General features: G+C 33.4%; 14 non-coding genes across 14 annotated transcripts; 1 reads left to right on the top strand and 13 right to left on the bottom strand.

Annotated features, from left to right (window-relative positions):
- Positions 1-86: 86 nt before the first annotated feature.
- Positions 87-159, bottom strand: TRNAV-AAC (transfer RNA valine (anticodon AAC)). Its single transcript has one exon. It is a non-coding gene; the product is annotated as a tRNA-Val (tRNA).
- A 2,438-nt stretch (positions 160-2,597) lies between these two features.
- On the bottom strand, positions 2,598-2,670 carry TRNAV-CAC (transfer RNA valine (anticodon CAC)). Its single transcript has one exon. It is a non-coding gene; the product is annotated as a tRNA-Val (tRNA).
- Positions 2,671-2,965: 295 nt separating this feature from the next.
- TRNAV-GAC (transfer RNA valine (anticodon GAC)) lies at positions 2,966-3,038 on the bottom strand. The gene has a single exon. It is a non-coding gene; the product is annotated as a tRNA-Val (tRNA).
- A 1,840-nt stretch (positions 3,039-4,878) lies between these two features.
- Positions 4,879-4,951, bottom strand: TRNAV-GAC (transfer RNA valine (anticodon GAC)). Its single transcript has one exon. It is a non-coding gene; the product is annotated as a tRNA-Val (tRNA).
- Positions 4,952-5,482: 531 nt separating this feature from the next.
- TRNAV-CAC (transfer RNA valine (anticodon CAC)) lies at positions 5,483-5,555 on the bottom strand. Its single transcript has one exon. It is a non-coding gene; the product is annotated as a tRNA-Val (tRNA).
- Positions 5,556-5,850: 295 nt separating this feature from the next.
- On the bottom strand, positions 5,851-5,923 carry TRNAV-GAC (transfer RNA valine (anticodon GAC)). Its single transcript has one exon. It is a non-coding gene; the product is annotated as a tRNA-Val (tRNA).
- A 4,123-nt stretch (positions 5,924-10,046) lies between these two features.
- TRNAV-CAC (transfer RNA valine (anticodon CAC)) lies at positions 10,047-10,119 on the bottom strand. Its single transcript has one exon. It is a non-coding gene; the product is annotated as a tRNA-Val (tRNA).
- A 295-nt stretch (positions 10,120-10,414) lies between these two features.
- TRNAV-GAC (transfer RNA valine (anticodon GAC)) lies at positions 10,415-10,487 on the bottom strand. Its single transcript has one exon. It is a non-coding gene; the product is annotated as a tRNA-Val (tRNA).
- Positions 10,488-13,297: 2,810 nt separating this feature from the next.
- TRNAV-CAC (transfer RNA valine (anticodon CAC)) lies at positions 13,298-13,370 on the bottom strand. Its single transcript has one exon. It is a non-coding gene; the product is annotated as a tRNA-Val (tRNA).
- A 3,175-nt stretch (positions 13,371-16,545) lies between these two features.
- TRNAV-CAC (transfer RNA valine (anticodon CAC)) lies at positions 16,546-16,618 on the bottom strand. The gene has a single exon. It is a non-coding gene; the product is annotated as a tRNA-Val (tRNA).
- A 295-nt stretch (positions 16,619-16,913) lies between these two features.
- On the bottom strand, positions 16,914-16,986 carry TRNAV-GAC (transfer RNA valine (anticodon GAC)). The gene has a single exon. It is a non-coding gene; the product is annotated as a tRNA-Val (tRNA).
- Positions 16,987-21,109: 4,123 nt separating this feature from the next.
- On the bottom strand, positions 21,110-21,182 carry TRNAV-CAC (transfer RNA valine (anticodon CAC)). The gene has a single exon. It is a non-coding gene; the product is annotated as a tRNA-Val (tRNA).
- Positions 21,183-21,477: 295 nt separating this feature from the next.
- On the bottom strand, positions 21,478-21,550 carry TRNAV-GAC (transfer RNA valine (anticodon GAC)). The gene has a single exon. It is a non-coding gene; the product is annotated as a tRNA-Val (tRNA).
- Positions 21,551-24,033: 2,483 nt separating this feature from the next.
- Positions 24,034-24,106, top strand: TRNAV-AAC (transfer RNA valine (anticodon AAC)). Its single transcript has one exon. It is a non-coding gene; the product is annotated as a tRNA-Val (tRNA).
- The last annotated feature ends 75 nt before the right edge of the window (positions 24,107-24,181 follow it).

The raw sequence follows: 24,181 nt of genomic DNA, 5'->3' as shown, positions 1-24,181 counted from the left end.
AACGTTAAAAACAACAGGAAATTGGAAATTCAAACATTTTGCAATTGCTGATCAAGATTCAAGCATTTTTCAAATTAAAAGCAAAATGTTTCTGCTCAGAATTGAACTGAAGACCTTTCGCGTGTTAAGCGAACATGATTACCACTACACTACAGAAACAGATGAAGTAAGTTGGTAGTTTTTCCAATATAAAAAATCATCTTTAGTTCAGCAAAATGAAAACTTCCAAGGGAATCACTTCAGCATAAGCTTTTTTTTTAGACTTTTCAATGATTTTAACATTTTATAAAACATTACCTTTTTCTCCAATGGAGGAATTAACTCACCTTTCTCTTTCAATTAAATGCACTTCCCAAAATGTGTGAATTGAATGAGGGCAGGCCCAATGCTGAACCTCTCGAATAAATTTTCAGACACATGGAAAGGGAAAAAAAAGCTTGTGATTAGACGCACCATATTTTTTGAGGATTTGAACTGAATATGAAAGAGATTTCAACTGAAAACACAGAACGAGGTTTGCTTTAGTTTCTCACAGCAAAAGATTTTCATTTGTTTTGGACTTTCAGCTAAGTTATGACAGAACGAAGTTTGGCAACAAAAACTTTCTTTTTTTTAACCTGAACTGCATCCTTCAAAACAATCATTGAACAAATGGGGAAAAGTGCAAATAACATAACAACCAAAAGTCTATGTTTCTGCTTGGATATCGAACCAAGGTTACCTTTTGTGTGTGAAGCAAACTTGATAAACATTACACCACAGAAACACATATTTACAAATAATGGTTACTGTTTACAACATTTGTTTTTATAAATCACACTTGAAAACATATTTTTCTCCAAAAGAGTTAAAATGGGAGTTTTAAACGCGATGAAGGTTAGTCCAGAATTTTTAAAACCCTCAGTTTTTTCGAGGATTAATCGGTTTGCACAACCTGCATTTAAATCGCGAAAGAACGCTAAAACCAACAGGAAATTGGAAATTCAAACATTTTGGAATTGCTGATAAAGAGGCAAGCATTTTTCAAAATTAAAAGCAAAATGTTTCTGCTCAGAATTTAACTGAAGACCTTTCACGTGTTAAGTGAATGTGATTTCCACGACACTACAAAAACAGATGAAATAAATCGGAAGTTTTCCAACATAAAAAAATCATCTTTAGTTCTTGCAAAATGAAAACTTCCAAGGGAATCACTTCCGCAGAAGCTTTTTTTTTTTAGACTTTTCAATGATTTTAACATTTTATAAAACATTACCTTTTTCTCCAATGGAGGAATTAACTCACCTTTCTCTTTCAATTCAATGCACTTCCCAAAATGTGTGAAGAGGATGAGGGGAGGCCAAATGCTGAACCTCTCGAATAAATTTTCAAAGACACGTGGAAAGGGAAAAAATGCTTGTGATTAAACGCACCATATTTTTTGAGGATTTCAACTGAATATGAAAGAGATTTCAACTGCAAACACAGAACGAGATTTGCTTTAGTTTCTCACAGCAAAAGGTTTTCATTTGTTTTGGACTTTCAGCTCAGTTATGACAGAACGAAGTTTGGAAACAAAAACTTTTTTTTCTTTACCTGAACTGCATCCTTCAAAACAATCATTGAACAAATGGGGAAAAGTGTAAATAACATGATAACCAAAATTCCATGTTTCTGCTTGGTATCAAACCAAGGACATTGAAGGGTGAAGCAAACATGATAACCACTGCACCACAGAAACATGTGTTTTCATGTAATGGTTACTGTTGACAACATTTGTTTTTATAAATCACACTTGAAAACATCTTTTTCTCTCAAAGAGTTCAAATGGGAGTTTCAAATGTGATGAAGGTTGGTCCAGAATTTTTAAAACCCTCAATTTTTTCGAGGATTAATCGGTTTGCACAACCTGTTTTTAAATGGCCAAAGAACGTGAAAAACAAGACGAAATTGGAAATTCAAACATTTTGGAATTGCTGATGAAGAGGCAAGCATTTTTCAAATTAAAAGCAAAATGTTTCTGCTCAGAATTGAACTGAGGACCTTTCACGTGTTAAGTGAATGTGATTTCAACTACACTACAAAAACAGATGAAATCAATGGGAAGATTTCCAATATAAAAAATCATCTTTAGTACATGCAAAATGAAAACTTCCAAGGGAATCACTTCCACAAAAGCGTTTTTTTTAGACTTTTCAATGATTTTAACATTTTATAAAACATTACCTTTTTCACCAATGGAGGAATCAACTCACCTTTCTCTTTCAATTCAATGCACTTCCCAAAATGTGTGAATAGGGTGAGGGCAGGCCCAATGCTGAACCTCTCGAATAAATTTTCAGACACATGGAAAGGGGAAAAAAAGCTTGTGATTTGACGCACCAAATTTTTTGAGGATTTGAACTGAATATGAAAGAGATTTCAACTGAAAACACAGAACGAGGTTTGCTTTAGTTTGTCACAGCAAAAGGTTTTCATTTGTTTTGGACTTTCAGCTAAGTTATGACAGAACGAAGTTTGGCAACAAAAACTTTCTTTTTTTCACCGAAAATGCCTCCTTCAAAACTATCATTGAACAAATGGGGAAAAGTGCAAATATCATGACAACCAAAAGTCTATGTTTCTGCTTGGTATCGAACCAAGGACCTTTTGCATGTGAAGCAAACGTGATAACCACTACACTACAAAAACATGTATGTACCTGCCATGGTTACTTTTTACAACATGTTTTTTCAAATGAATAGCAGTGTTTCCGCATTCATTGGGTTAAAACATCTTTTTCTCTAAAAGAGGCAAAGTGGGAGTTTTAAATGTGAAGAAAGTTAGGACCAGAATTTTTAAAACACTCAATTTCTTCAAAGATTAATCGGTTTGCACAACCTGCATTTAAATCGCGGAAGAACGTTAAAAACAACAGGAAATTGGAAATTCAAACATTTTGCAATTGCTGATCAAGAGTCAAGCATTTTTCAAATTAAAAGCAAAATGTTTCTGCTCAGAATTGAACTGAAGACTTTTCACGTGTCAAGCGAACGTGATTACCACTACACTACAGAAACAGATGAAATAAGTTGGTAGTTTTTCCAATATAAAAAATCATCTTTAGTTCTTGCAAAATGAAAACTTCCAAGGGAATCACTTCCGCATAAGCTTTTTTTTTAGACTTTTCAATGATTTTAACATTTTATAAAACATTACCTTTTTCTCCAATGGAGGAATTAACTCACTTTCTCTTTCAATTAAATGCACTTCCCAAAATGTGTGAATTGAATGAGGGGAGGCCAAATGCTGAACCTCTCGAAGAAATTTTCAAAGACACGTGGGAAGGAAAAAAAAGCTTTTGATTTAACGCACCATATTTTTGGGGATTTCAACAGAATATGAAAGAGATTTCAACTGAAAACACAGAACGAGATATGCTTTAGATTCTCACAGCAAAAGATTTTCATTTGTTTTGGACTTTCAGCTAAGTTATGACAGAACGAAGTTTGGCAACAAAAACTTTCTTTTTTTTAACCTGAACTGCATCCTTCAAAACAATCATTGAACAAATGGGGAAAAGTGCAAATAACATAACAACCAAAAGTCTATGTTTCTGCTTGGTATCGAACCAAGGTTACCTTTTGTGTGTGAAGCAAACTTGATAACCATTACACCACAGAAACACATATTTACAAATAATGGTTACTGTTTACAACATTTGTTTTTATAAATCACACTTGAAAACATATTTTTCGCCAAAAGAGTTAAAATGAGAGTTTTAAACGCGATGAAGGTTAGTCCAGAATTTTTAAAACACTCAATTTCTTCAAAGATTAATCGGTTTGCACAACCTGCATTTAAATCGCGAAAGAACGCTAAAAACAACAGGAAATTGGAAATTCAAACATTTTGTAATTGCTTATCAAGAGTCAAGCATTTTTCAAATTAAAAGCAAAATATTTCTGCTCAGAACTGAACTGAAGACCTTTCATGTTGCAAAGCAAATGCAATTACCACCACACTACAGAAACAAATGAAATCAACAGGAAGTTTTCCAACATAAAAAAAACATCATCTTTAGTCCTTGCAAAGAAAAAACTTCCAAGGGAATCACTTCTGCATAAGGTTTTTTTTTTTTTTTGACTTTTCAATGATTTTAACATTTTATAAAACATTACAATTTTCTGCAATGGAGGAATCAACTCACCTTTCTCTTTCAATTCAAAGCACTTCCCAAATTGTGTGAATATGATGAGGGGAGGCCCAATGCTGAACCTCTCGAAGAAATTTTCAAAGACACGTGGAAAGGGAAAAAATGCTTGTGATTAAACGCACCATATTTTTTGAGGATTTCAACTGAATATGAAGAGATTTCAACTGCAAACACAGAACGAGATTTGCTTTAGTTTCTCACAGCAAAAGGTTTTCATTTGTTTTGGACTTTCAGCTAAGTTATGACAGAACAAAGTTTGGAAACAAAAACTTCTTTTTTTTTCACCTGAACTGCATCCTTCAAAACAATCATTGAACAAATGGGGAAAAGTGCAAATAACATGACAACCAAAATTCCATGTTTCTGCTTGGTATCAAACGAAGGACATTGAAGTGTGAAGCAAACATGATAACCACTGCACCACAGAAACATGTGTTTACATATAATTGTTACTGTTTACAACATTTGTTTTTATAAATCACACTTGAAAACATATTTTTCTCCAAAAGAGTTAAAATGGGAGTTTTAAAAGCGATGAAGGTTGGTCCAGAATTTTTAAAACCCTCAGTTTTTTCAAGGATTAATCGGTTTGTACAACCTGTTTTTAAATGGCCAAAGAACGTGAAAAACAAGAGGAAATTGGAAATTCAAACATTTTTTGATTGCTGATCAAGAGTCAAGCATTTTTCAAATTAAAAGCAAAATGTTGCTGCTCAGAATTGAACTGAAGACCTTTCGCGTGTCAAGCGAACGTGATTACCACTACACTACAGAAACAGATGAAATAAGTTGGTAGTTTTTCCAATATAAAAAATCATCTTTAGTTCTTGCAAAATGAAAACTTCCAAGGGAATCACTTCCGCATCAGCTTTTTAAAAATACTTTTCAATGATTTTAACATTTTATAAAACATTACCTTTTTCTCCAATGGAGGAATTAACTCACCTTTCTCTTTCAATTAAATGCACTTCCCAAAATGTGTGAATTGAATGAGGGGAGGCCAAATGCTGAACCTCTCGAAGAAATTTTCAAAGACACGTGGGAAGAAAAAAAAAGCTTTTGATTTAACGCACCATATTTTTGGGGATTTCAACAGAATATGAAAGAGATTTCAACTGAAAAGACAGAACGAGGTTTGCTTTAGTTTGTCAAAGCAAAAGGTTTTCATTTGTTTTGGACTTTCAGCTTAGTTATGACAGAACGAAGTTTGGCAACAAAAACTTTCTTTTTTTCACCGAAAATGCATCCTTCAAAACTATCATTGAACAAATGGGGAAAAGTGCAAATATCATGAGAACCAAAAGTCTATGTTTCTGCTTGGTATCGAACCAAGGACCTTTTGCGTGTGAAGCAAACGTGATAACCACTACACTACAGAAACATGTATGTACATGCCATGGTTACTTTTTACAACATGTTTTTTCAAATGAATAGCAGTGTTTCCGCATTCATTGGGTTAAAACATCTTTTTCTCTAAAAGTGGCAAAGTGGGAGTTTTAAATGTGAAGAAAGTTAGGACCAGAATTTTTAAAACACTCAATTTCTTCAAAGATTAATCGGTTTGCACAACCTGCATTTAAATCGCGGAAGAACGTTAAAAACAACAGGAAATTGGAAATTCAAACATTTTGCAATTGCTGATCAAGAGTCAAGCATTTTTCAAATTAAAAGCAAAATGTTTCTGCTCAGAATTTAACTGAAGACCTTTTGCGTGTCAAGCGAACGTGATTACCACTACACTACAGAAACAGATGAAATAAGTTGGTAGTTTTTCCAATATAAAAAATCATCTTTAGTTCTTGCAAAATGAAAACTTCCAAGGGAATCACTTCCGCATAAGCTTTTTTTTTAGACTTTTCAATGATTTTAACATTTTATAAAACATTACCTTTTTCTCCAATGGAGGAATTAACTCACCTTTCTCTTTCAATGAAATGCACTTCCCAAAATGTGTGCATTGAATGAGGGGAGGCCAAATGCTGAACCTCTCGAAGAAATTTTCAAAGACACGTGGGAAGAAAAAAAAAGCTTTTGATTTAACGCACCATATTTTTGGGGATTTCAACAGAATATGAAAGAGATTTCAACTGAAAACACAGAACGAGATATGCTTTAGATTCTCACAGCAAAAGATTTTCATTTGTTTTGGACTTTCAGCTAAGTTATGACAGATCGAAGTTTGGCAACAAAAACTTTCTTTTTTTTAACCTGAACTGCATCCTTCAAAACAATCATTGAACAAATGGGGAAAAGTGCAAATAACATGACAACCAAAAGTCTATGTTTCTGCTTGGTATCAAACCAAGGTTACCTTTTGTGTGTGAAGCAAACTTGATAACCATTACACAACAGAAACACATATTTACAACTAATGGTTACTGTTTACAACATTTGTTTTTATAAATCACACTTGAAAACATATTTTTCTCCAAAAGAGTTAAAATGGGAGTTTTAAACGCGATGAAGGTTAGTCCAGAATTTTTTAAACCCTCAGTTTTTTCGAGGATTAATCGGTTTGCACAACCTGCATTTAAATGGCGAAAGAACGCTAAAAACAACAGGAAATTGGAAATTCAAACATTTTGTAATTGCTTATCAAGAGTCAAGCATTTTTCAAATTAAAAGCAAAATATTTCTGCTCAGAACTGAACTGAAGACCTTTCATGTTGCAAAGCAAATGCAATTACCACCACACTACAGAAACAAATGAAATCAACAGGAAGTTTTCCAACATAAAAAAAAACATCATCTTTAGTCCTTGCAAAGAAAAAACTTCCAAGGGAATCACTTCTGCATAAGGTTTTTTTTTTTTTTTGACTTTTCAATGATTTTAACATTTTATAAAGCATTACAATTTTCTGCAATGGAGGAATCAACTCACCTTTCTCTTTCAATTCAAAGCACTTCCCAAATTGTGTGAATATGATGAGGGGAGGCCCAATGCTGAACCTCTCGAAGAAATTTTCAAAGACACGTGGAAAGGGAAAAAATGCTTGTGATTAAACGCACCATATTTTTTGAGGATTTCAACTGAATATGAAGAGATTTCAACTGCAAACACAGAACGAGATTTGCTTTAGTTTCTCACAGCAAAAGGTTTTCATTTGTTTTGGACTTTCAGCTAAGTTATGACAGATCGAAGTTTGGAAACAAAAACTTCTTTTTTTTTCACCGAAAATGCATCCTTCAAAACAATCATTGAACAAATGGGGAAAAGTGCAAATAACATGACAACCAAAATTCCATGTTTCTGCTTGGTATCAAACGAAGGACATTGAAGTGTAAAGCAAACATGATAACCACTGCACCACAGAAACATGTGTTTACATATAATTGTTACAGTTTACAACATTTGTTTTTATAAATCACACTTGAAAACATATTTTTCTCCAAAAGAGTTAAAATGGGAGTTTTAAAAGCGATGAAGGTTGGTCCAGAATTTTTAAAACCCTCAGTTTTTTCAAGGATTAATCGGTTTGTACAACCTGTTTTTAAATGGCCAAAGAACGTGAAAAACAAGAGGAAATTGGAAATTCAAACATTTTTTGATTGCTGACGAGGAGGCAAGCATTTTTTCAAATTAAAAGCAAAATGTCTCTGCTCCGAATTGAAATGAGGACCTTTTGCGTGTAAAACAAACATGATCAACACAACATGACAGAAAATGATTTGTATATGCAATGTCACTTTTCACAACATTAACAAAAATAGCATTGTTTCTGCATTCTTTGGGTGAAAACATATTTTTCTCTGAAAGAGGCAAAGTGGGAGTTTTAAATGTGAAGGAGGTTTGGACCAAAATTTTAAAAACACTCAATTTCTTCAAAGATTAATCGGTTTGCACAGCCTGTTGTTAAATCGCCAAAGATCGTTAAAACCAACAGGAAATTGGAAATTCAAACATTTTGGAATTGCTGATAAAGAGGCAAGCATTTTTCAAAATTAAAAGCAAAATGTTTCTGCTCAGAATTTAACTGAAGACCTTTCACGTGTTAAGTGAATGTGATTTCCATGACACTACAAAAACAGATGAAATAAATCGGAAGTTTTCCAACATAAAAAAATCATCTTTAGTTCTTGCAAAATGAAAACTTCCAAGGGAATCACTTCCGCAGAAGCTTTTTTTTTTTAGACTTTTCAATGATTTTAACATTTTATAAAACATTACCTTTTTCTCCAATGGAGGAATTAACTCACCTTTCTCTTTCAATTCAATGCACTTCCCAAAATGTGTGAAGAGGATGAGGGGAGGCCAAATGCTGAACCTCTCGAATACATTTTCAAAGACACGTGGAAAGGGAAAAATGCTTGTGATTAAACGCACCATATTTTTTGAGGATTTCAACTGAATATGAAAGAGATTTCAACTGCAAACACAGAACGAGATTTGCTTTAGTTTCTCACAGCAAAAGGTTTTCATTTGTTTTGGACTTTCAGCTCAGTTATGACAGAACGAAGTTTGGAAACAAAAACTTTTTTTTCTTTACCTGAACTGCATCCTTCAAAACAATCATTGAACAAATGGGGAAAAGTGTAAATAACATGATAACCAAAATTCCATGTTTCTGCTTGGTATCAAACCAAGGACATTGAAGGGTGAAGCAAACATGATAACCACTGCACCACAGAAACATGTGTTTTCATGTAATGGTTATTGTTGACAACATTTGTTTTTATAAATCACACTTGAAAACATCTTTTTCTCTCAAAGAGTTCAAATGGGAGTTTCAAATGTGATGAAGGTTGGTCCAGAATTTTTAAAACCCTCAATTTTTTCGAGGATTAATCGGTTTGCACAACCTGTTTTTAAATGGCCAAAGAACGTGAAAAACAAGACGAAATTGGAAATTCAAACATTATTTGATTGTGAATGAGGAGGCAAGCATTTTTAAAATTAAAAGCAGAATGTCTCTGCTCCGAATTGAAATGCTGACCTTTTGCGTGTAAAACAAACATGATCAACACTGCATGACAGAAAAGGATATGTATATGCAATGGTCACTGTTTATAACATTAAAAAACAAGAGCATTGTTTCTGCATTCTTTGGGTGAAAACATATTTTTCTCTGAAAGAGGCAAAGTGGGAGTTTTAAATGTGAAGGAAGTTTGGACCAAAATTTTTAACACACTCAATTTCTTCAAAGATTAATCGGTTTGCACAGCCTGTTGTTAAATCGCCAAAGAACGTTAAAAACAACAGGAAATTGGAAATTCAAACATTTTGGAATTGCTGATGAAAAGGCAAGCATTTTTCAAATTAAAAGCAAAATGTTTCTGCTCAGAATTGAACTGAGGACCTTTCACGTGTTAAGTGAATGTGATTTCAACTACACTACAAAAACAGATGAAATCAATGGGAAGATTTCCAATATAAAAAATCATCTTTAGTACATGCAAAATGAAAACTTCCAAGGGAATCACTTCCACAAAAGCGTTTTTTTTAGACTTTTCAATGATTTTAACATTTTATAAAACATTACCTTTTTCACCAATGGAGGAATCAACTCACCTTTCTCTTTCAATTCAATGCACTTCCCAAAATGTGTGAATAGGGTGAGGGCAGGCCCAATGCTGAACCTCTCGAATAAATTTTCAGACACATGGAAAGGGGAAAAAAAGCTTGTGATTTGACGCACCAAATTTTTTGAGGATTTGAACTGAATATGAAAGAGATTTCAACTGAAAACACAGAACGAGGTTTGCTTTAGTTTGTCACAGCAAAAGGTTTTCATTTGTTTTGGACTTTCAGCTAAGTTATGACAGAACGAAGTTTGGCAACAAAAACTTTCTTTTTTTCACCGAAAATGCCTCCTTCAAAACTATCATTGAACAAATGGGGAAAAGTGCAAATATCATGACAACCAAAAGTCTATGTTTCTGCTTGGTATCGAACCAAGGACCTTTTGCATGTGAAGCAAACGTGATAACCACTACACTACAAAAACATGTATGTACCTGCCATGGTTACTTTTTACAACATGTTTTTTCAAATGAATAGCAGTGTTTCCGCATTCATTGGGTTAAAACATCTTTTTCTCTAAAAGTGGCAAAGTGGGAGCTTTAAATGTGAAGAAAGTTAGGACCAGAATTTTTAAAACACTCAATTTCTTCAAAGATTAATCGGTTTGCACAACCTGCATTTAAATCGCGGAAGAACGTTAAAAACAACAGGAAATTGGAAATTCAAACATTTTGCAATTGCTGATCAAGAGTCAAGCATTTTTCAAATTAAAAGCAAAATGTTTCTGCTCAGAATTGAACTGAAGACTTTTCACGTGTCAAGCGAACGTGATTACCACTACACTACAGAAACAGATGAAATAAGTTGGTAGTTTTTCCAATATAAAAAATCATCTTTAGTTCTTGCAAAATGAAAACTTCCAAGGGAATCACTTCCGCATAAGCTTTTTTTTTAGACTTTTCAATGATTTTAACATTTTATAAAACATTACCTTTTTCTCCAATGGAGGAATTAACTCACTTTCTCTTTCAATTAAATGCACTTCCCAAAATGTGTGAATTGAATGAGGGGAGGCCAAATGCTGAACCTCTCGAAGAAATTTTCAAAGACACGTGGGAAGAAAAAAAAAGCTTTTGATTTAACGCACCATATTTTTGGGGATTTCAACAGAATATGAAAGAGATTTCAACTGAAAACACAGAACGAGATATGCTTTAGATTCTCACAGCAAAAGATTTTCATTTGTTTTGGACTTTCAGCTAAGTTATGACAGAACGAAGTTTGGCAACAAAAACTTTCTTTTTTTTAACCTGAACTGCATCCTTCAAAACAATCATTGAACAAATGGGGAAAAGTGCAAATAACATAACAACCAAAAGTCTATGTTTCTGCTTGGTATCGAACCAAGGTTACCTTTTGTGTGTGAAGCAAACTTGATAACCATTACACCACAGAAACACATATTTACAAATAATGGTTACTGTTTACAACATTTGTTTTTATAAATCACACTTGAAAACATATTTTTCTCCAAAAGAGTTAAAATGGGAGTTTTAAACGCGATGAAGGTTAGTCCAGAATTTTTTAAACACTCAATTTCTTCAAAGATTAATCGGTTTGCACAACCTGCATTTAAATCGCGAAAGAACGCTAAAAACAACAGGAAATTGGAAATTCAAACATTTTGTAATTGCTTATCAAGAGTCAAGCATTTTTCAAATTAAAAGCAAAATATTTCTGCTCAGAACTGAACTGAAGACCTTTCATGTTGCAAAGCAAATGCAATTACCACCACACTACAGAAACAAATGAAATCAACAGGAAGTTTTCCAACATAAAAAAAAACATCATCTTTAGTCCTTGCAAAGAAAAAACTTCCAAGGGAATCACTTCTGCATAAGGTTTTTTTTTTTTTTTGACTTTTCAATGATTTTAACATTTTATAAAGCATTACAATTTTCTGCAATGGAGGAATCAACTCACCTTTCTCTTTCAATTCAAAGCACTTCCCAAATTGTGTGAATATGATGAGGGGAGGCCCAATGCTGAACCTCTCGAAGAAATTTTCAAAGACACGTGGAAAGGGAAAAAATGCTTGTGATTAAACGCACCATATTTTTTGAGGATTTCAACTGAATATGAAGAGATTTCAACTGCAAACACAGAACGAGATTTGCTTTAGTTTCTCACAGCAAAAGGTTTTCATTTGTTTTGGACTTTCAGCTAAGTTATGACAGATCGAAGTTTGGAAACAAAAACTTCTTTTTTTTTCACCGAAAATGCATCCTTCAAAACAATCATTGAACAAATGGGGAAAAGTGCAAATAACATGACAACCAAAATTCCATGTTTCTGCTTGGTATCAAACGAAGGACATTGAAGTGTAAAGCAAACATGATAACCACTGCACCACAGAAACATGTGTTTACATATAATTGTTACAGTTTACAACATTTGTTTTTATAAATCACACTTGAAAACATATTTTTCTCCAAAAGAGTTAAAATGGGAGTTTTAAAAGCGATGAAGGTTGGTCCAGAATTTTTAAAACCCTCAGTTTTTTCAAGGATTAATCGGTTTGTACAACCTGTTTTTAAATGGCCAAAGAACGTGAAAAACAAGAGGAAATTGGAAATTCAAACATTTTTTGATTGCTGACGAGGAGGCAAGCATTTTTTCAAATTAAAAGCAAAATGTCTCTGCTCCGAATTGAAATGAGGACCTTTTGCGTGTAAAACAAACATGATCAACACAACATGACAGAAAATGATTTGTATATGCAATGTCACTTTTCACAACATTAACAAAAATAGCATTGTTTCTGCATTCTTTGGGTGAAAACATATTTTTCTCTGAAAGAGGCAAAGTGGGAGTTTTAAATGTGAAGGAGGTTTGGACCAAAATTTTAAAAACACTCAATTTCTTCAAAGATTAATCGGTTTGCACAGCCTGTTGTTAAATCGCCAAAGATCGTTAAAACCAACAGGAAATTGGAAATTCAAACATTTTGGAATTGCTGATAAAGAGGCAAGCATTTTTCAAAATTAAAAGCAAAATGTTTCTGCTCAGAATTTAACTGAAGACCTTTCACGTGTTAAGTGAATGTGATTTCCATGACACTACAAAAACAGATGAAATAAATCGGAAGTTTTCCAACATAAAAAAATCATCTTTAGTTCTTGCAAAATGAAAACTTCCAAGGGAATCACTTCCGCAGAAGCTTTTTTTTTTTAGACTTTTCAATGATTTTAACATTTTATAAAACATTACCTTTTTCTCCAATGGAGGAATCAACTCACCTTTCTCTTTCAATTCAATGCACTTCCCAAAATGTGTGAATAGGGTGAGGGCAGGCCCAATGCTGAACCTCTCGAATAAATTTTCAGACACATGGAAAGGGGAAAAAAAGCTTGTGATTTGACGCACCAAATTTTTTGAGGATTTGAACTGAATATGAAAGAGATTTCAACTGAAAACACAGAACGAGGTTTGCTTTAGTTTGTCACAGCAAAAGGTTTTCATTTGTTTTGGACTTTCATCTAAGTTATGACAGAACGAAGTTTGGCAACAAAAACTTTCTTTTTTTCACCGAAAATGCCTCCTTCAAAACTATCATTGAACAAATGGGGAAAAGTGCAAATATCATGACAACCAAAAGTCTATGTTTCTGCTTGGTATCGAACCAAGGACCTTTTGCATGTGAAGCAAACATGATAACCACTACACTACAAAAACATGTATGTACCTGCCATGGTTACTTTTTACAACATGTTTTTTCAAATGAATAGCAGTGTTTCCGCATTCATTGGGTTAAAACATCTTTTTCTCTAAAAGTGGCAAAGTGGGAGCTTTAAATGTGAAGAAAGTTAGGACCAGAATTTTTAAAACACTCAATTTCTTCAAAGATTAATCGGTTTGCACAACCTGCATTTAAATCGCGGAAGAACGTTAAAAACAACAGGAAATTGGAAATTCAAACATTTTGCAATTGCTGATCAAGAGTCAAGCATTTTTCAAATTAAAAGCAAAATGTTTCTGCTCAGAATTGAACTGAAGACTTTTCACGTGTCAAGCGAACGTGATTACCACTACACTACAGAAATAGATGAAGTAAGTTGGTAGTTTTTCCAATATAAAAAATCATCTTTAGTTCTTGCAAAATGAAAACTTCCAAGGGAATCACTTCCGCATAAGCTTTTTTTTTAGACTTTTCAATGATTTTAACATTTTATAAAACATTACCTTTTTCTCCAATGGAGGAATTAACTCACTTTCTCTTTCAATTAAATGCACTTCCCAAAATGTGTGAATTGAATGAGGGGAGGCCAAATGCTGAACCTCTCGAAGAAATTTTCAAAGACACGTGGGAAGAAAAAAAAAGCTTTTGATTTAACGCACCATATTTTTGGGGATTTCAACAGAATATGAAAGAGGTTTCAACTGAAAACACAGAACGAGATATGCTTTAGATTCTCACAGCAAAAGATTTTCATTTGTTTTGGACTTTCAGCTAAGTTATGACAGAACGAAGTTTGGCAACAAAAACTTTCTTTTTTTTAACCTGAACTGCATCCTTCAAAACAATCATTGAACAAATGGGGAAAAGTGCAAATAACATAACAACCAAAAGTCTATGTTTCTGCTTGGTATCGAACCAAGGTTACCTTTTGTGTGTGAAGCAAACTTGATAACCATTACACCACAGAAACACATATTTACAAATAATGGTTACTGTTTACAACATTTGTTTTTATAAATCACACTTGAAAACATATTTTTCTCCAAAAGAGTTAAAATGGGAGTTTTAAACGCGATGAAGGTTAGTCCAGAATTTTTTAAACACTCAATTTCTTCAAAGATTAATCGGTTTGCACAACCTGCATTTAAATCGCGAAAGAACGCTAAAAACAACAGGAAATTGGAAATTCAAACATTTTGTAATTGCTTATCAAGAGTCAAGCATTTTTCAAATTAAAAGCAAAATATTTCTGCTCAGAACTGAACTGAAGACCTTTCATGTTGCAAAGCAAATGCAATTACCACCACACTACAGAAACAAATGAAATCAACAGGAAGTTTTCCAACATAAAAAAAAACATCATCTTTAGTCCTTGCAAAGAAAAAACTTCCAAGGGAATCACTTCTGCATAAGGTTTTTTTTTTTTTTTGACTTTTCAATGATTTTAACATTTTATAAAGCATTACAATTTTCTGCAATGGAGGAATCAACTCACCTTTCTCTTTCAATTCAAAGCACTTCCCAAATTGTGTGAATATGATGAGGGGAGGCCCAATGCTGAACCTCTCGAAGAAATTTTCAAAGACACGTGGAAAGGGAAAAAATGCTTGTGATTAAACGCACCATATTTTTTGAGGATTTCAACTGAATATGAAGAGATTTCAACTGCAAACACAGAACGAGATTTGCTTTAGTTTCTCACAGCAAAAGGTTTTCATTTGTTTTGGACTTTCAGCTAAGTTATGACAGATCGAAGTTTGGAAACAAAAACTTCTTTTTTTTTCACCGAAAATGCATCCTTCAAAACAATCATTGAACAAATGGGGAAAAGTGCAAATAACATGACAACCAAAATTCCATGTTTCTGCTTGGTATCAAACCAAGGACATTGAAGGGTGAAGCAAACATGATAACCACTGCACCACAGAAACATGTGTTTTCATGTAATGGTTATTGTTGACAACATTTGTTTTTATAAATCACACTTGAAAACATCTTTTTCTCTCAAAGAGTTCAAATGGGAGTTTCAAATGTGATGAAGGTTGGTCCAGAATTTTTAAAACCCTCAATTTTTTCGAGGATTAATCGGTTTGAACAACCTGTTTTTAAATGGCCAAAGAACGTGAAAAACAAGACGAAATTGGAAATTCAAACATTATTTGATTGTGAATGAGGAGGCAAGCATTTTTAAAATTAAAAGCAGAATGTCTCTGCTCCGAATTGAAATGCTGACCTTTTGCGTGTAAAACAAACATGATCAACACTGCATGACAGAAAAGGATATGTATATGCAATGGTCACTGTTTATAACATTAAAAAACAAGAGCATTGTTTCTGCATTCTTTGGGTGAAAACATATTTTTCTCTGAAAGAGGCAAAGTGGGAGTTTTAAATGTGAAGGAAGTTTGGACCAAAATTTTTAACACACTCAATTTCTTCAAAGATTAATCGGTTTGCACAGCCTGTTGTTAAATCGCCAAAGAACGTTAAAAACAACAGGAAATTGGAAATTCAAACATTTTGGAATTGCTGATGAAGAGGCAAGCATTTTTCAAATTAAAAGCAAAATGTTTCTGCTCAGAATTGAACTGAGGACCTTTCACGTGTTAAGTGAATGTGATTTCAACTACACTACAAAAACAGATGAAATCAATGGGAAGATTTCCAATATAAAAAATCATCTTTAGTACATGCAAAATGAAAACTTCCAAGGGAATCACTTCCACAAAAGCGTTTTTTTTAGACTTTTCAATGATTTTAACATTTTATAAAACATTACCTTTTTCACCAATGGAGGAATCAACTCACCTTTCTCTTTCAATTCAATGCACTTCCCAAAATGTGTGAATAGGGTGAGGGCAGGCCCAATGCTGAACCTCTCGAATAAATTTTCAGACACATGGAAAGGGGAAAAAAAGCTTGTGATTTGACGCACCAAATTTTTTGAGGATTTGAACTGAATATGAAAGAGATTTCAACTGAAAACACAGAACGAGGTTTGCTTTAGTTTGTCACAGCAAAAGGTTTTCATTTGTTTTGGACTTTCAGCTAAGTTATGACAGAACGAAGTTTGGCAACAAAAACTTTCTTTTTTTCACCGAAAATGCCTCCTTCAAAACTATCATTGAACAAATGGGGAAAAGTGCAAATATCATGACAACCAAAAGTCTATGTTTCTGCTTGGTATCGAACCAAGGACCTTTTGCATGTGAAGCAAACGTGATAACCACTACACTACAAAAACATGTATGTACCTGCCATGGTTACTTTTTACAACATGTTTTTTCAAATGAATAGCAGTGTTTCCGCATTCATTGGGTTAAAACATCTTTTTCTCTAAAAGTGGCAAAGTGGGAGCTTTAAATGTGAAGAAAGTTAGGACCAGAATTTTTAAAACACTCAATTTCTTCAAAGATTAATCGGTTTGCACAACCTGCATTTAAATCGCGGAAGAACGTTAAAAACAACAGGAAATTGGAAATTCAAACATTTTGCAATTGCTGATCAAGAGTCAAGCATTTTTCAAATTAAAAGCAAAATGTTTCTGCTCAGAATTGAACTGAAGACTTTTCACGTGTCAAGCGAACGTGATTACCACTACACTACAGAAACAGATGAAATAAGTTGGTAGTTTTTCCAATATAAAAAATCATCTTTAGTTCTTGCAAAATGAAAACTTCCAAGGGAATCACTTCCGCATAAGCTTTTTTTTTAGACTTTTCAATGATTTTAACATTTTATAAAACATTACCTTTTTCTCCAATGGAGGAATTAACTCACTTTCTCTTTCAATTAAATGCACTTCCCAAAATGTGTGAATTGAATGAGGGGAGGCCAAATGCTGAACCTCTCAAAGAAATTTTCAAAGACACGTGGGAAGAAAAAAAAAGCTTTTGATTTAACGCACCATATTTTTGGGGATTTCAACAGAATATGAAAGAGATTTCAACTGAAAACACAGAACGAGATATGCTTTAGATTCTCACAGCAAAAGATTTTCATTTGTTTTGGACTTTCAGCTAAGTTATGACAGAACGAAGTTTGGCAACAAAAACTTTCTTTTTTTTAACCTGAACTGCATCCTTCAAAACAATCATTGAACAAATGGGGAAAAGTGCAAATAACATAACAACCAAAAGTCTATGTTTCTGCTTGGTATCGAGCCAAGGTTTACCTTTTGTGTGTGAAGCAAACTTGATAACCATTACACCACAGAAACACATATTTACAAATAATGGTTACTGTTTACAACATTTGTTTTTATAAATCACACTTGAAAACATATTTTTCTCCAAAAGAGTTAAAATGGGAGTATTAAACGCGATGAAGGTTAGTCCAGAATTTTTTAAACACTCAATTTCTTCAAAGATTAATCGGTTTGCACAACCTGCATTTAAATCGCGAAAGAACGCTAAAAACAACAGGAAATTGGAAATTCAAACATTTTGTAATTGCTTATCAAGAGTCAAGCATTTTTCAAATTAAAAGCAAAATATTTCTGCTCAGAACTGAACTGAAGACCTTTCATGTTGCAAAGCAAATGCAATTACCACCACACTACAGAAACAAATGAAATCAACAGGAAGTTTTCCAACATAAAAAAAAACATCATCTTTAGTCCTTGCAAAGAAAAAACTTCCAAGGGAATCACTTCTGCATAAGGTTTTTGTTTTTTTTGACTTTTCAATGATTTTAACATTTTATAAAGCATTACAATTTTCTGCAATGGAGGAATCAACTCACCTTTCTCTTTCAATTCAAAGCACTTCCCAAATTGTGTGAATATGATGAGGGGAGGCCCAATGCTGAACCTCTCGAAGAAATTTTCAAAGACACGTGGAAAGGGAAAAAATGCTTGTGATTAAACGCACCATATTTTTTGAGGATTTCAACTGAATATGAAGAGATTTCAACTGCAAACACAGAACGAGATTTGCTTTAGTTTCTCACAGCAAAAGGTTTTCATTTGTTTTGGACTTTCAGCTAAGTTATGACAGATCGAAGTTTGGAAACAAAAACTTCTTTTTTTTTCACCGAAAATGCATCCTTCAAAACAATCATTGAACAAATGGGGAAAAGTGCAAATAACATGACAACCAAAATTCCATGTTTCTGCTTGGTATCAAACGAAGGACATTGAAGTGTAAAGCAAACATGATAACCACTGCACCACAGAAACATGTGTTTACCTATAATTGTTACAGTTTACAACATTTGTTTTTATAAATCACACTTGAAAACATATTTTTCTCCAAAAGAGTTAAAATGGGAGTTTTAAAAGCGATGAAGGTTGGTCCAGAATTTTTAAAACCCTCAGTTTTTTCAAGGATTAATCGGTTTGTACAACCTGTTTTTAAATGGCCAAAGAACGTGAAAAACAAGAGGAAATTGGAAATTCAAACATTTTTTGATTGCTGACGAGGAGGCAAGCATTTTTTCAAATTAAAAGCAAAATGTCTCTGCTCCGAATTGAAATGAGGACCTTTTGCGTGTAAAACAAACATGATCAACACAACATGACAGAAAATGATTTGTATATGCAATGTCACTGTTCACAACATTAACAAAAATAGCATTGTTTCTGCATTCTTTGGGTGAAAACATATTTTTCTCTGAAAGAGGCAAAGTGGGAGTTTTAAATGTGAAGGAGGTTTGGACCAAAATTTTAAAAACACTCAATTTCTTCAAAGATTAATCGGTTTGCACAGCCTGTTGTTAAATCGCCAAAGATCGTTAAAACCAACAGGAAATTGGAAATTCAAACATTTTGGAATTGCTGATAAAGAGGCAAGCATTTTTCAAAATTAAAAGCAAAATGTTTCTGCTCAGAATTTAACTGAAGACCTTTCACGTGTTAAGTGAATGTGATTTCCATGACACTACAAAAACAGATGAAATAAATCGGAAGTTTTCCAACATAAAAAAATCATCTTTAGTTCTTGCAAAATGAAAACTTCCAAGGGAATCACTTCCGCAGAAGCTTTTTTTTTTTTAGACTTTTCAATGATTTTAACATTTTATAAAACATTACCTTTTTCTCCAATGGAGGAATTAACTCACCTTTCTCTTTCAATTCAATGCACTTCCCAAAATGTGTGAAGAGGATGAGGGGAGGCCAAATGCTGAACCTCTCGAAGAAATTTTCAAAGACACGTGGAAAGCGAAAAAATGCTTGTGATTAAACGCACCATATTTTTTGAGGATTTCAACTGAATATGAAAGAGATTTCAACTGCAAACACAGAACGAGATTTGCTTTAGTTTCTCACAGCAAAAGGTTTTCATTTGTTTTGGACTTTCAGCTCAGTTATGACAGAACGAAGTTTGGAAACAAAAACTTTTTTTTCTTTACCTGAACTGCATCCTTCAAAACAATCATTGAACAAATGGGGAAAAGTGTAAATAACATGATAACCAAAATTCCATGTTTCTGCTTGGTATCAAACCAAGGACATTGAAGGGTGAAGCAAATATGATAACCACTGCACCACAGAAACATGTGTTTTCATGTAATGGTTATTGTTGACAACATTTGTTTTTATAAATCACACTTGAAAACATCTTTTTCTCTCAAAGAGTTCAAATGGGAGTTTCAAATGTGATGAAGGTTGGTCCAGAATTTTTAAAACCCTCAATTTTTTCGAGGATTAATCGGTTTGCACAACCTGTTTTTAAATGGCCAAAGAACGTGAAAAACAAGACGAAATTGGAAATTCAAACATTATTTGATTGTGAATGAGGAGGCAAGCATTTTTAAAATTAAAAGCAGAATGTCTCTGCTCCGAATTGAAATGCTGACCTTTTGCGTGTAAAACAAACATGATCAACACTGCATGACAGAAAAGGATATGTATATGCAATGGTCACTGTTTATAACATTAAAAAACAAGAGCATTGTTTCTGCATTCTTTGGGTGAAAACATATTTTTCTCTGAAAGAGGCAAAGTGGGAGTTTTAAATGTGAAGGAAGTTTGGACCAAAATTTTTAACACACTCAATTTCTTCAAAGATTAATCGGTTTGCACAGCCTGTTGTTAAATCGCCAAAGAACGTTAAAAACAACAGGAAATTGGAAATTCAAACATTTTGGAATTGCTGATGAAGAGGCAAGCATTTTTCAAATTAAAAGCAAAATGTTTCTGCTCAGAATTGAACTGAGGACCTTTCACGTGTTAAGTGAATGTGATTTCAACTACACTACAAAAACAGATGAAATCAATGGGAAGATTTCCAATATAAAAAATCATCTTTAGTACATGCAAAATGAAAACTTCCAAGGGAATCACTTCCACAAAAGCGTTTTTTTTGGACTTTTCAATGATTTTAACATTTTATAAAACATTACCTTTTTCACCAATGGAGGAATCAACTCACCTTTCTATTTCAATTCAATGCACTTCCCAAAATGTGTGAATAGGGTGAGGGCAGGCCCAATGCTGAACCTCTCGAATAAATTTTCAGACACATGGAAAGGGGAAAAAAGCTTGTGATTTGACGCACCAAATTTTTTGAGGATTTGAACTGAATATGAAAGAGATTTCAACTGAAAACACAGAACGAGGTTTGCTTTAGTTTGTCACAGCAAAAGGTTTTCATTTGTTTTGGACTTTCATCTAAGTTATGACAGAACGAAGTTTGGCAACAAAAACTTTCTTTTTTTCACCGAAAATGCCTCCTTCAAAACTATCATTGAACAAATGGGGAAAAGTGCAAATATCATGACAACCAAAAGTCTATGTTTCTGCTTGGTATCGAACCAAGGACCTTTTGCATGTGAAGCAAACGTGATAACCACTACACTACAAAAACATGTATGTACCTGCCATGGTTACTTTTTACAACATGTTTTTTCAAATGAATTGCAGTGTTTCCGCATTCATTGGGTTAAAACATCTTTTTCTCTAAAAGTGGCAAAGTGGGAGCTTTAAATGTGAAGAAAGTTAGGACCAGAATTTTTAAAACACTCAATTTCTTCAAAGATTAATCGGTTTGCACAACCTGCATTTAAATCGCGGAAGAACGTTAAAAACAACAGGAAATTGGAAATTCAAACATTTTGCAATTGCTGATCAAGAGTCAAGCATTTTTCAAATTAAAAGCAAAATGTTTCTGCTCAGAATTGAACTGAAGACTTTTCACGTGTCAAGCGAACGTGATTACCACTACACTACAGAAACAAATGAAATAAGTTGGTAGTTTTTCCAATATAAAAAATCATCTTTAGTTCTTGCAAAATGAAAACTTCCAAGGGAATCACTTCCGCATAAGCTTTTTTTTTAGACCTTTCAATGATTTTAACATTTTATAAAACATTACCTTTTTCTCCAATGGAGGAATTAACTCACTTTCTCTTTCAATTAAATGCACTTCCCAAAATGTGTGAATTGAATGAGGGGAGGCCAAATGCTGAACCTCTCGAAGAAATTTTCAAAGACACGTGGGAAGAAAAAAAAAGCTTTTGATTTAACGCACCATATTTTTGGGGATTTCAACAGAATATGAAAGAGATTTCAACTGAAAACACAGAACGAGATATGCTTTAGATTCTCACAGCAAAAGATTTTCATTTGTTTTGGACTTTCAGCTAAGTTATGACAGAACGAAGTTTGGCAACAAAAACTTTCTTTTTTTTAACCTGAACTGCATCCTTCAAAACAATCATTGAACAAATGGGGAAAAGTGCAAATAACATAACAACCAAAAGTCTATGTTTCTGCTTGGTATCGAACCAAGGTTACCTTTTGTGTGTGAAGCAAACTTGATAACCATTACACCACAGAAACACATATTTACAAATAATGGTTACTGTTTACAACATTTGTTTTTATAAATCACACTTGAAAACATATTTTTCTCCAAAAGAGTTAAAATGGGAGTTTTAAACGCGATGAAGGTTAGTCCAGAATTTTTAAAACACTCAATTTCTTCAAAGATTAATCGGTTTGCACAACCTGCATTTAAATCGCGAAAGAACGCTAAAAACAACAGGAAATTGGAAATTCAAACATTTTGTAATTGCTTATCAAGAGTCAAGCATTTTTCAAATTAAAAGCAAAATATTTCTGCTCAGAACTGAACTGAAGACCTTTCATGTTGCAAAGCAAATGCAATTACCACCACACTACAGAAACAAATGAAATCAACAGGAAGTTTTTCAACATAAAAAAAACATCATCTTTAGTCCTTGCAAAGAAAAAACTTCCAAGGGAATCACTTCTGCATAAGGTTTATTTATTTTTTTGACTTTTCAATGATTTTAACATTTTATAAAACATTACAATTTTCTGCAATGGAGGAATCAACTCACCTTTCTCTTTCAATTCAAAGCACTTCCCAAATTGTGTGAATATGATGAGGGGAGGCCCAATGCTGAACCTCTCGAAGAAATTTTCAAAGACACGTGGAAAGGGAAAAAATGCTTGTGATTAAACGCACCATATTTTTTGAGGATTTCAACTGAATATGAAGAGATTTCAACTGCAAACACAGAACGAGATTTGCTTTAGTTTCTCACAGCAAAAGGTTTTCATTTGTTTTGGACTTTCAGCTAAGTTATGACAGAACAAAGTTTGGAAACAAAAACTTCTTTTTTTTTCACCTGAACTGCATCCTTCAAAACAATCATTGAACAAATGGGGAAAAGTGCAAATAACATGACAACCAAAATTCCATGTTTCTGCTTGGTATCAAACGAAGGACATTGAAGTGTGAAGCAAACATGATAACCACTGCACCACAGAAACATGTGTTTACATATAATTGTTACTGTTTACAACATTTGTTTTTATAAATCACACTTGAAAACATATTTTTCTCCAAAAGAGTTAAAATGGGAGTTTTAAAAGCGATGAAGGTTGGTCCAGAATTTTTAAAACCCTCAGTTTTTTCAAGGATTAATCGGTTTGTACAACCTGTTTTTAAATGGCCAAAGAACGTGAAAAACAAGAGGAAATTGGAAATTCAAACATTTTTTGATTGCTGACGAGGAGGCAAGCATTTTTTCAAATTAAAAGCAAAATGTCTCTGCTCCGAATTGAAATGAGGACCTTTTGCGTGTAAAACAAACATGATCAAATTATCACATTTGCTTCACATGCAAAAAGTCCTTGGTTCGATACCTAGCAGAAATATAGACTTCTGGTTCTCATGATATTTGCACTTTTCCCCATTTGTTCAATGATAGTTTTGAAGGATGCATTTTCGGTGAAAAAAAGAAAGTTTTTGTTGCCAAACTTCGTTCTGTCATAACTTAGCTGAAAGTCCAAAACAAATGAAAACCTTTTGCTGTGAGAAACTAAAGCAAACCTCGTTCTGTGTTTTCAGTTGAAATCTCTTTCATATTCAGTTCAAATCCTCCAAAAATATGGTGCGTCAAATCACAAGCTTTTTTTCCCCTTTCCATGTGTCTGAAAATTTATTCGAGAGGTTCAGCATTGGGCCTGCCCTCATTCAATTCACACATTTTGGGAAGTGCATTTCATTGAAAGAGAAAGGTGAGTTAATTCCTCCATTGGAGAAAAAGGTAGTTTTATAAAATGTTAAAATCATTGAAAAGTCTAAAAAAAAAGCTTATGCGGAAGTGATTCCCTTGGAAGTTTTCATTTTGCAAGAAGTAAAGATGATTTTTTTATATTGGAAAAACTACCAACTTGTTTCATCTGTTTCTGTAGTGTAGTGGTAATCACGTTCGCTTAACACGCGAAAGGTCTTCAGTTCAATTCTGAGCAGAAACATTTTGCTTTTAATTTGAAAAATGCTTGACTCTTGATCAGCAATTGCAAAATTTTTGAATTTCCAATTTCCTGTTG

This window comes from Myxine glutinosa, chromosome 3 (genome assembly GCF_964187855.1).
Source record: "Myxine glutinosa chromosome 3, kmMyxGlut1.1, whole genome shotgun sequence".
NCBI classification, from domain to species: Eukaryota; Metazoa; Chordata; class Myxini; order Myxiniformes; family Myxinidae; genus Myxine; species Myxine glutinosa.
The sequence above is the reverse complement of the archived record's forward strand: the minus strand, read 5'-3'. Positions and strand labels throughout refer to the sequence as shown.